The sequence below is a fragment of the Halichoeres trimaculatus genome, unplaced genomic scaffold, assembly GCF_033239565.1.
Source record: "Halichoeres trimaculatus isolate MK-OKI-2021-1 unplaced genomic scaffold, fHalTri1.1 fHalTri1_scaffold_1, whole genome shotgun sequence".
NCBI lineage: Eukaryota > Metazoa > Chordata > Actinopteri > Labriformes > Labridae > Halichoeres > Halichoeres trimaculatus.
In genome coordinates this window covers 16501968-16514920 of record NW_027437179.1, presented here as the reverse complement: position 1 = coordinate 16514920, position 12953 = coordinate 16501968, and the positions used below count along the sequence as shown (strand labels likewise).

Sequence of the window (12953 nt, the reverse complement as noted above, 5' to 3'; positions counted from 1 at the left end):
CACACAGTTTATATGTTGCCGTACACGTCATTTTGGTTGCACTCAGTCATTTGCGGTGTAAAACACAGGATGGCAGCAGCTGGGAAACAAACAAACTTGGCTTATGAATTTTTAACAGCAAAAGGTGCAATAACAATGTGAACGTGGGTAACACTGTGAATCCTTGAGATGAGCTCTAAAGCATTATTTTCCCTTGTACATCCAAGTGGAGTTTAACCTGCTTGACCAAAGCAGCTGCGTACCAAGACACCCAACTTGAGAACACAAGCATATCATAAAAAACAATCAGGGGAGAAAATACTCTAACTGTAAACAAAACAATCTGATTTATATGGAGCTTTCTGTTTCTTTTCTTCACAACATCAATTAAATACGATGAAACATTTTAAAAATGTCTGATGTTTTGTTTTCAGACGGCGTGTCAAAAATGATCCACTTTGGTAAAACACAATAATGAAACGTCTCATCTCAGCTAATGGGGTTTGATCAATGCCTCTGTGTTAGTAATGGAGGAAGTGAAGTTGTTGATGAACACCAAACAAAGAGAAAACCTCTGATTGGCAAGTTAAACCCCTTCAGCTCCACCACCAGGTATGCCCCCACCTTCCCTCGGCCTCTCTGTCTCTATTCCTCTCCCTCCATCCCTCTGTTTCTACCTCCCCCTCTCCTTCAGAGTGTGTTTATGAAGTGTATCCCTCTCTCCTTTTCCTTCTCCTTTGCGTAGTAATGAGCCATGAGATTGACAGCTGGATTACTGGGCTGGTTTGTAATCCTTTAATTTCTCCATTTAAGATAATCACCCTCTGGATGGAGCACTGGCTACAAACAGACACAAGCACCAAAAAATAGACACAATGTACTGCACATCCTGTGTCTCTTTATATGTAAAATAAATGCTTGTTTACAGATTTAACAAAAAGGGACCAAGAGGAAATTATAAACAAAAGCAGGCAGGCACCCTGATCAAATATAGATTCTGGGCTGAATTAATCCACAGGACAAGTGGAGCACAAGCCGCTCTCTGGCAAGGGCTCTTTCTGATATTAAAGTTTGGAGAACAAAGGCATCTTGACAGTGTAGTCTTTTAATTAAGAGGATAGAATAGCAAAAGCCCTGTGGCTTCAGAAATGACTATACAGTACAATACAGAGCAGCCCTCTGGAGATGCATTTAGCTGCAGCTTAAAAGGATCTATGTGTTGAGTCGAGCTGAACATAAATCATTTTGATTGGCCCGTGTTTTTCATCTCCTCCAGAGCTGCAGACTGAGAGTATGAGTGTCAGAGAACATGCGAGGTCAAGTGGCAACACAAGGTCAAACTCCTTGGCTGTAAGTCATCGATAAAGTGAGAAGCTATATGTCACTTTGAGCCCATGACTCAGGGATGAGGAGCAGGTGGGGGAGGACAACACAGAGGCGCAGCCGAGAAAAAGGGCAACGAGGACAGTTGAAGATTCGCACACATCCTCAGAGCTCATCACTCAGTTAAAACGCTGTAAAATCTGAACATAAAAAATGCATTACTGTGCCGGGGAGGATTAAACTTTGAGTCTGGTTCAAACAAAAAAAAGCTATCCTGCTAAAATGCACATTTCTGTTGGCGTGCAGGAGATGGTGTAGTGTTGAGGTGTGCTTCTCAAGTGCTAAACAAACCACTTCAAAGTAATTTGAGTGCAAATTCTTTGAGTGCAGTCTTCATCAAGGGGGGTGATCCAGTTCTGGGTGGCACAGTAATGGGATAACTAAGTTTGGATATGGATTGTGTTTTTACATCATGGTGACTGATTCCATCCAATCTCTGGAATTTTCAGATTGCTTGTTTACTGTATTTGCAAAGAGTATGACGCATTTTCAGTTTGGACCCTGTTTGACATGACGGATGAGACTGAAATTTTCCTTGTCAGACAGGAGGCACGACGCCAGCAGGCAGCACATGAATTTTAAAGGACGCTGTTGAAGTCATGGTGCAACAACACATGCAAAACGGTACGCAAGGCAGAATCTGACTCTGTTGGGAAGTTTCTTGACTGAACGTCAGTGCTACATGAAAAAAAGACTAAATTAAGTAAAAAAGTAAATAAATAAATAAGGGGGGATAAAAAAAATAAAATGCTGGCAAGTAGTACAGTCTATGGAGCAGCTTCTTCATATGAAGATTGCATCAGATGCATGGTGTAAATGTCATCACTGTTCACTCCCTCACAGGAAGACTGTCTAACTTCACCTGCTACATCCTCACATTGGCTCACTTGTTGTGCTGATTGCACTTTGGGGCTTGCAGAAAAAGTCTGCCCTGAAGATAGGGAAAAAAAGCAGTTTGGGGATCTAAAAATTTCAGGGGTCTTTTCCAGGATATTCTTAGGGTTTCTTGTCGTATTTAAAAAAACAGTGACCAATTTTTCAATAACAAGTAATCTGAAGTGTTAATACTTCCAAACCAGTGATCCACGCCACAGTGCGTTACTATTCTTTTATCCATTTTCCTTAGTAAAATAATAGTAGTAGTAAAATAATATATTTGCTTTATTTTTGCATTGGCTGTATTCGTGTATGCGACAAGTCACGTTTTCAGCAAAAGGACAGTTCAAGCGTAATACATATTATTATTATTATTATTATTATTATTATTACTTTTATTATTATTATTACTATCATCATTATTCCATGAGCCGAACCCTCCGTTTGGCATAAATCCATCTGTTGATGAGCAGAGCAACATCGTAGGCTAGCTGTAACGAGGTACTTGCTGACCAGCAGGGGTGTGTCCAGGCTTTTTAGACTTGGGTGCCCCGACCACAGGCTGTTCATAGCAGGGCTATTCAATTAAAAAAATTTCAGACTAAGAACATGAGCTGGGTGTCCATTCAAGTTAAGCTGCTGTGGCCCTCTCCTGGGCTATGCAAGTCTAGGACTACTAATGTTAACTTTTCAAACACACCTGCTCAATGACTGCGCGGTAAGAGGTGAGAGGAGAATGGAGTCAGATCAATAACTTTAAGGTATTTTGGTCAGATTGATAGCATCACATCTCCAACAAGAAGTAATTTAAGTATTTGGGAAATTTAGAACTAAGACATCATTTTGAGTGACAAACTATATCTGTGAGGTACCCTGTCAGGATAGCAGTGTAGGAAAATGACTTAGTTCACGGTTAAAGGTACCCTGTAAGGCAGTGTGGGAAAAGTAGCTCTGTCAGGATAGCAGTGTGGGAAAATGACTGTGCGAACAGTTAAAGGTACCCTGCTAGGCAGTGTGGGAAAACAGTAGAATTGACACTTAGATGTATGTCATACACCTCGCCTCATTTTCAACACCAGCCACGGGGGTAGCAGTTTTTGTAGTGACTTCACTTCAAGCGGAGCAAAATGACTTTTTTTTGTTGTTGTTGATGTTGTTTTTTACAGTCTATGGCCCCAACACAGCACTTGGGATTATGTGAGCCCAAACTCCAATACTATCTAGTTGTGTGTTTTTTACATATACAGGATCAGGAAAATAATAAAAAGTATAACAACAAAACTAGACCAAAACAAATATTTAATTTATTCAATTTTTTAAATTTATTTAAAAAGCTCAAATTTAACTGAACAGTGATGTAGCTCATCATAAATTTAACTATACAAACTTTCTTTAGTATTTTAAAGTATTTTAGTATTTTGTATTTTAAAATTCAAAATGTATCAAACAAATTTTTTTTTTTGAATTGTAGTTACATATTTCACAACTACCAATAACTTCTGCATGTTCCTTTAAAACAAAGCATGTAGAGTCATATTTTTATGCATTATAATCACAGTCAGAAAACTTTGCCAAATCCTGCAGCTTTATGAGACGGTGAGGGGTGGGGCTGCTACTGAAAGTAATTAATAAACTAATGAACTTGTAATCTTACTAAGTTACTTTTAGAATCAAGTAATTAGTAGAGTTGTCAGATTACCTTTTCAAGGTAGCTGTCAACACTGGTGAACAAAGTTCTGGTAACAAGAAACATGGTTTGGATAAAGCTGTCTCATTTTTAATTGGTGTCTTCTTGGCTAATCAAAACTTCAAAATGCTCTGGTAATAAAGGAAATCAGTTTAAGATCACTTAAACTGGGCTTGTTATTATTGTTGCAGCAATTCACAAGGTTCGCAAAGAGCTCTAACACAGTTCTGTTCAGTTACTTTGTCTCGGGTTGCTGAAGTCCAAGCCCACCCTTTTTCTTTTTATTTGAATAACAATTAACTGCCAAATAATCCACCTAAATGACACTTAAGAGTTTATTGTCATGACATTAGAAACAAAAAGGATAACATGCCAGTGAATAATTAGAGCTGTGGAAACAGTAGTTTAATACTAAGAACCTGATTTGTATTCAGATGCATGTAAATCCTGCTAACCCAGAGGAGGAGGGGGAGAGCTTTGTAATGAACTGGTGGATTCTGGGTTACACTTACAGCTGAGAGGTGAAACAGAGGTCTCTCAGTGGGAAAATGGTTCACTTCTGCACTGCAACAAAAAAGCCAATATGGTCGTAATCAAGGCCACCGATCATTAGAGTGCACTGAGATGCAAAGCACTAATACACATTGATTGTGCATGGGATGCTCAATTAAAAAAAGGTTTTCTATAATGAATGCAAATAAAATTCAGTGAATACAAGGTCGTTAATGTTAGAAGAAGTGTTTATTTCTTAAAAAGACAGCTTTTTGCTACTTTAATAGTTTATGAAAAGCTCCATTGGGAAGGTTAAGCTTTAATCAGGAGACAGTTTCAAAGAAATAAGATAGAAACACCACTTTAAACTTTGTCCATGATTTTTTTTTTTCTGAATCTGCCCTTGTCTCAACACCAGGAATACAGTACTTAGTCTCTAGTTCCTCATCCAACAGTCTCTTTCTTATCCGTTAATCCCTCGCCAAGGACTCTCTTTTTTGGCTTACACCATCAAAAGTGCCTCGTTTTTTTTCTTTTCTTCTCAATAATCACTGCATGATTTAACCCACAGCCGCAAGCCCTTGCAGATGCAGGCTGAGGTCTGATCATATCACAGTTAGCTCTGTTTGAAGGTCAGAATTTAGGGCACAATTAGCTCACCTCTATTTTGTCAGGAAAAGTGGATTTACTGCATAATCGCACCCGGTGGAGTGAAAGCAGAGACCGTGCACTTTCAAAAAGCAGCCGTGTTGGGCGCTGGGTTTTTGCCTCTGACAGCTTCTCACCGCCTGTGAGAAGTGAAGGGATCAGGATGAATCACACCTGTCTCACAGTGGGCAGCATACAGGAAAGCAGTAGAACTAGCTTTGTTGTAATGAAACCCTATGAGAGTGCATGCCATGACCCTGTGACCAAGCATCAGACTAAAGCTAATACCAGAACGCAGCGAGATAAGCTAGCTCCAGCTAATAAAATTCACATGGAAGCCCTGACAAGTGGCAGTAATATTTCTGCTGACAGCCGCTTTCCCGTCGATCAAAACCTCTTTTTACTTACTACCCCCACAGAGGAAATGACTACAAAACAGGATGAAAAGCATTGTGCCGTGGCATGTACTATATCTTGGGTGGCTTGCTTGATGGAATTGGCTCAGCATGTATGTCATGTTATGGAGGGTTTGAGGGATATAGGAGTGTAGCCTGGGTTTGGTAAGAAGGCAGGAGAGATAAAGAGAAATGATGTGGCTCATCTTCTGCACCTGTATTCTATCAGCTCACCACAGACTGCAGGCCCTGGCTGCACAGATGAAAGACTCTCTGGAGGACAAGAGAGACGTTCGTGAGTCAGAAGGAAAATGGCATCCCGCTTATCAAATGCCTGGAAACGTAATCCCCCCACCACCCCACACATAGACATACACACACTTTAGTTCTTGGGTCTGGACGCACTTATGAAAGCCCTGTCACTTTGGATAGCAGGTTAGGAGTCAGAAGTTCCTTCACAGCGCAGCAAACGCCAAGCTGGCTGTTTCAAAGCAGATATGGCTCCACGCCAGATTTCCCCGCTGTCGTCTAATTGGGGTCATGTTTCGAGTCATTTTGGATGTGTAACTTCTAGAGATGGAATTAAACATGAGGAAATCCAAGCTGAAAGCACATTCCCAACGAAGGCATGATCCTCCTAAAAATTAATCTTTTAGATCAAAGATCCACTATAAGCTGTTTTTGTTCCCTGCATGCATTGCAGCAGTTAAACCCTGGGATGATAGAAGTAATGAAAAAGGCAGTAAATTTTAGATTGTTTTCACACTTAGTGAGTTAATCTCCTGATTCAAAAGTCAACTCTGTGAATGAAAGTATAATAATAGAAACAAGACATTTCTATTTGCAAAAAAAGCAGCGTGGACTGAAGGTGACAAAACCAGGCTTGTGTGAAAATAAATTGTTTACTTGGTTGAGGAAAAACATCTCCCTTGTTGCTCCATGCAAGATAGTTTTAACTTTATCATCATTATGTTTCAGCTCATATAATGAGAACAAAGTGGCTCTCTGCTGCTTTCTCTATCCCCCGTCATTGAAAAATCTGTTTTACTCCTAAAACAAGGTCTCTGCGCTCCAAATATTCATCAGCTTCATTTCCTCTGTCTCAAACTCTTGGCAAAATAAGCAGTCAGACAGGCAGCTGTCTTTATCACTCAAGGAAGTCTTTTTCGTCGTCTTTTAATGGTGAGAAGGCCAGAGATGAAACTCAAGCAAGCACTGACAGTAATGCTGCGCAATAAATCTAACTGCAAAGGCTTTAGTGATATGAAAAAGTGAAACTGAAACCATTAATGAAACAGCACAAAGAATTGTAATGTTTTCACTGTCAGGAGTCTGTTTGCTTATACCCATCAGCTACTTTAACAGTTTTGTGCGTGTGTGTGTGTGTGTGTGTGTGTGTGTGTGTGTGTGTGTGTGTGTGTGTGTGTGTGTGTGTGTGTGTGTGTGTGTAAGCAGCATGTTTGTTTGGTCATATTTCTCACCAAAATAAAAAGTGCAGAGTGACCAACTCTGATGTCGTCAAGCAGGAGCATGATGAGTATGCTCATGCTGAAGTGGTCTTCAAAGAGGCAGCGAGGAGTTTTGAAATGTTCTTGAAAACGTCTCCCTTCTAGATATATACCCAATCAAAATCCTCACTTTAAAAGGACACTTTCAGCATTAATATTACAGGTTATGCTACTTTGTAGCTCCCCCGATCAGGTCAAGCAGGACCGGACTGACTTATGGCACATCCAAATCTCTATGGCAACACCACACCGGCTGATGAAATTTAGTAGTGAGAAGATACATCAGTATTTATTTCTGATTGAAAATGATTTCTGTGATTAATTTTGTAGTGATGGTGGACACAGGAGCCTAACTGTCAGACATAAAAATGACAGAAGAGCAGAAGAAAGGTAAACGGGAGAGTGATACAGCCTGAGCTAAAGGCTAACACACAAGCAAAGCTGTTTGTAATAATGTTTATTCCAGCTCACAGTCAGCAGTTATTCTGCAGTGGTCTGTTCAAACTGGAGAGTCTATCAATAAAATAAAGAGTGAGGTTATGTTAGCTCTGCTTGGTAGATGACTGGCAGGACATAACCAGGATTCACAAAGTGTACACATTACCGACGCGTCTCACAGCACCGGGCTGCAGTAGCACTACATATGGATGGCTACTAAACTATGGTACAAACTGAAAAAGTGTGCCTGTTCTCACATCAACCTATAGATACGACATAGCACCAGGCTAGTAGTGCTACATATAGCAGGCTTATGATGTACGGTACAAACTTACAACATTTGCCTGTTGCTACGTTTCAAACAACAGCCCTACGTATCTGTACTGATCAATACCTTACCTCGCTGCATCTGCAAAAGTTGACCTGAACAAAGAAAATGTATTTCGATCCAATCTCCACTTAATTGCCAGAAGGGCCAGAAGGGGGTTGAGGCAGTCCAATTAAAACAGATCCTCCTCATAGCATCTTTAATCAAACATGCATAGGTCAAGTCACTGACTACAATTTGGTCACCCTGCAATATGGCCAAATTGTATCAACAACCAAGAAGGCACAAAAAAAGTATAATAAATGCATGCTTGTGTCGGCCCAGGTAAGTGCAGAAAAAGACACAGAGATGGCTGTAGGTTGTCAAAGCTGGATAAAATCAGAGCAGAGCACAATTACAGTATGACAGTGGTTATCTTTAACAAGCTGCCAGAGTGATAAGACTACGTAGGTAGCTCTGAGTACAATTACTCATACTTTACATGCATCTCTGGTGAGTTTCCAGTGAGCACTTGCTTCATATTCAGAATATCACCTGTTTATCATTTCTGTTCTTCAATTTTTACATTCCAAGCTGTGCTTACCCATTTTCCATGTTTTAAAATGAGGATCATCAATAAACGCTGTACATCCATTGATAACCAAGCTAGTACACTCAACTACCATTACTTTATTGCAATACTGTCCACTTTAATTTCCACTGCACAATTTCCCCAAATCTTGCAGCACTGACTGAAAGAGACTCAAAAAGAGACTCAAAAAGACACCATCCTGACTGAACTCTATTTTAGATCAGTTCCTTTTGTGCTGCAGCCTCATCTCCATCTCATGTCCGTGTTCAGAGGTGTCTGTTCCGGCTCTTGGAGCGAGGTGATGGTTTGCACAGCCATGTGCAATCACTGGAATATTTCTTTTCATGGCTTATCTGCCCACAGCGGGAATCTGCACGGACCGCGATTCCGGGCCCCGGCTGTCTGCTTGCCTCTGTGCCTCAGCCTCCCCCTCCAATCCCGAGCCAGCACCCAGACAAACATCTCCATGGAAGCGTGCGATGATTTATTCAGCACAACTTAGCGGCAGCCCTGAGATTTGTCAGTTAGTTAAACAAAGGTCTTTTATGGTCAACCACAAAGCCCTAACACCCTCTTTAACCTATAAAGCCAACCAAGAATGACCAAAGGGGGAACTGAATGATGCATTACATTTCAGATCTGACCTTTCAAGTCCTGACTGGATGCTTCCCTTTTCCTTCAGGTAACGCTGTAAAAGGATGAGGCTCTGTTTTAGCCAAGTTTAGTATATTTACAACTTTGTTCATCCAACTCAATCCAAATCCTCATTGATTCCAGGGGCTTTGGTTTCATTCACTGTATTTTCTTTATTGCTACATGAAAAGTATTTTCATGGTAGAGAGCAGTTATTGCCTGACTGCGGCCAATACGCAAAGCAGGTCTCAGAAATGGTCCCAGTATAAGTTTGTACACTAAAAAAGCTAAATGAGGAAATAAACAAAACAATTCAGATTTATCTTAAGCTGTTGAGTTTTAACAATTCAGAGTTTGATGACTGCACTAAAATAAAACACCTCTGTCTGGTTGCTGCTGAGGGAGCACTTTGCTTTAAATGAGCCCCAGGTGAGTTTGGACTGTCAAGTTGTTATGGGGCATACATTGTCCAGACAATGTCTTGTATTCATTTATTTATTTCTTCTGGCTTAGAAAACATTGACAAGAATGGCTCCTTCCTACCTGGGATCCCTCATCCAGGTTAACATTCCTTTTTGGCCCACTACGCTCTGCTTGTGAAAGACGCCTGGTGCTCACAGCCCAGTGCGGCTCCAAATCTCTAGCCAGACTCTTCTCCTCTGTAGTGCCCAAGTGGTGGAATGAATTACCTAACTCTATACAATCCACAGAGTCCCTTTCTACTTTTAAGAGATGTCTGAAACTCATCTGTTCAGTGAACACTTAAGCATGTAAGCTGACCCTTCTCTTCTTTGCCCTCAGAATGACTCAGAATGTCTCAGACCTAGCTCTTATTAAAATCCTGCACTTTATGGCAGCACCTGCAGCCGAATAACTTGTAGCACTGATGTCGCACTAACTAGGTTGTCCTTCTGTCAAAATTATTGTGCTAAATGAAACTGTGGACCTGTAGAACTGTAGATTCATTTATTCGAGGGGAAGGCACAAATGTACACAAATGTTGCATGATGGATACATTCAGCGCACAACAATAATTGCTGTGTACTGTCACAGGCAGGGCAACATGATCACATCAGACCATGTTTCCATTGGCTGTTTCAATGCTCTCCAGTGAAGACTCACAGTGAAGTCAGCTTTACCTTTTTTGAATTAGATGATGGAGGGGGGGGCTAAGTTACAACTGGCTCAATGTTGTATGAGGTGGTGCAGTGTGCTGGCATTTTAAAAATGAGTTTAAGCAGGAAGCGCATTTTCTCTCTCAGCGTCAAAGTGCTGGAGTCTGATATTTTCACAACACAGATGAATAAAGGCATCAAATCGTGAGTCATAGGTAAAGCTCCAGCTAGGAGGATGTAGGAGTTTAATCCTGCTGTTATAATGGCAGGGAACTAATGGTGGCAACTACTGTACATGCCATCAGAGACTGATAAAAGCATCAGCTCCATCCTTGTCACACACTAAAACGATGGAAACTGGTATTTAAAAAAAAAAAAGCATTTTAAGACAATTCAACTTTTCAATGATGCAGAGCAACATAAAATGTAAAGCAAATTGATCTGCCTCATCTCCATCTCTGTGCCTTCACATATTTCTATAAACAACTTTCAAGCAATCTTCATTAATGCAGCACATAATCACAACCAATGTTATCTCAAGATGCTTTCTGAAAAAAGATTTAATAAAGTTTAACATAAGACTCATAAAAGGTGCAAAAACAATATAAAAATAACCATATGGAGATGAAAAAAAAAGCTTTTTGAACCTAAACCAAGTGAAGCCCGCCTGTTGTAAAGTGCTCATTTTGACACAAATATGAAATAAGTCTTTGAGTGCTGTTGGGCTCCAAATCAAATTGATCAATATGTTGCCAAGCAACAGTAAATGCACAAACAATCTTCGAGCAGGGAACCGTGTGCAAATTGTACTTTTAGCCAAACACCCATAAAACAGAAAACTCATTTCCAGTTTGACCCTTTAAGCACCCAGAATGTTACATTTACAACAGGAGTTTTACATCAACAGCAACAAGAGCATAGTTCTTACATTTTCAATTAACTCAGACTGCTGATAATCACTTTGCCATCAGCAAATCACACTGTCACTTCCAACACTACCCACACAGTATCAACACGATAAAAAGAGGAAAAACGTCTCCTCCTTCTCCCTTGGTGAGAAAAGAGCTGTGCTCCACACATTGTTCAGGGTCTGGAAACAGAGGCCTGCTTCACACTGCACCTGCTTGGCCACAGCTTTTCAGTTCTTTTCCCCATCGCTCACTGTCCGTCTCTCTGGGGAGACAACAGGCAGCGGGGCCCACAGTGGTCCAGCAACCCCCTATAGCCTGCCCTGGTTCATCTCAGACCCTCCTTCATCTCATCCTCTGCACATTCATTTTCTGGGAAAGTGACAGTTTCGGGTTATACATATTGTGGCGTTAGTATTAAAGACTTCCTCCCACTTAGCAGATAGAAAACAGCCTGTGTAAGGCTCGCCCCTGCACATTCATCATTGCCTGAGGACTTAAGCTCCTGCAGCACAGATCCCTCTGAGTGGCCAGTTGGGAGGACAGCGCTCCTCTTAGATTGATTTTCACAAAGAACAAACACAAAGACAAAATGAAAGAGTGACACTGGAAGCAAAGGTAATATGGGATCAGAGACGGAGCGGATGTTGCACATAAGCTCTATCAAATTGATGCAGCCCAGCTTTGTGCCAACCTTATTTTAAATGAAAGTATCAGCTGCTATTATGTACACAGGGATGTGTCCAGTTTGTGCACCACCCCTTGAGACACATGCACGTATCACACTCACACACAAATACCAAGGAGGAGGCGAAATATTTTATCCGTCTAGACACATCATCTCCCTCTGTTAACATTGTTTGGGTCAGTAATGATGCCTCAGCCCATTTCCAAACAGGCAGAAACCTTGAGCCCCTGAGCCCCCTCAGGCACATTCGCTCCCCGCTGACCGCCTGCACCGTCCTTGTCAGCCTCCTAAATAACAAAATAACCTCCAGAATAATTCAATTGTTTTGCTCACAGCCAGAAAGTGCTCAAACAGCTGTTACAATGAAGATGCCATTTCCTCCCTGCAAATAGCATTTCACATAACAACAGGCAAATATTTGGCTATAAAAGCAAAGTGTCAGGGGAGAGCTTAGCTTATTATCCACAGTTATTGAGATGTTGCATATGAGTGTCAGCAAAAGTGAGAAGCAGAACAGAAAGAGGAAGTTTCCAGCCATCTAAGTAACCAAGAGGCAATACCGAACCAGACTTTTAGAGCAGAAATCCAAAGCATTTGTATAAAAATCTGCATTTTTGTTTATCTCAAATAAGATTAGAGGTTTGAACAATGTCTATGTAACGGAAACATAGAACAGTTGGAAAGTAAACACATTTTTTCTTCCCATGATTGCAAATTTTTACCTGCCAAAAAAAAGAGCCCCGTGAAAGCAACTGCAGCATAATTTCAAATGGCAGGAGATGAACCTCACAAGAGATTCACTACATTTCCTGCTCTCAAAATAAATGGAGCGAATGAAAACAAAATTGAATTCCTCTGAAAAACAGAAGGAATAAAAGGGCTGGAAAATGTATTACAAAGAACAGCGGAAATAAAACGAAAGTTTTGGGCTTCCAGCTGCAAACAAGTCTGGAAGCAGCAGGCCATTTAAATGAGTCTGCCTACTGCTTAGTCAATCAAAAAGAAGAGGAAGTGTATTGTTTTATTTCACTGCAACCGGTGTAATGACGGTGTTCATTGATCAGTGACACTTCATATTAAATGACAACTCTTGAACAGAATGCATTTCACACCTGCCGTCACCTCTCATTTTATCACACCGCACATTTCGTACTACCCCAGCTACATCAGGACCGGATCTCTGCGCTCGTGTTTCTGCATTTCTGTGCTCGAGATGAGCTACTCAAACCGAACCAATGCAACCCGAGAGTCCACTGACATACTTCAGAAGTGATGAAGGGCCACTCACAATATTCAGTGTCCTC

At 40.9% G+C, this 12953-nt stretch overlaps 1 protein-coding gene across 2 annotated transcripts in view; it reads right to left on the bottom strand.

Annotated features, from left to right (window-relative positions):
- Positions 1-12953, bottom strand: part of cdh4 (cadherin 4, type 1, R-cadherin (retinal)) — a 247630-nt gene that overhangs the window by 233074 nt on the left and 1603 nt on the right. The gene's annotated exons all lie outside the window — the stretch shown is intronic.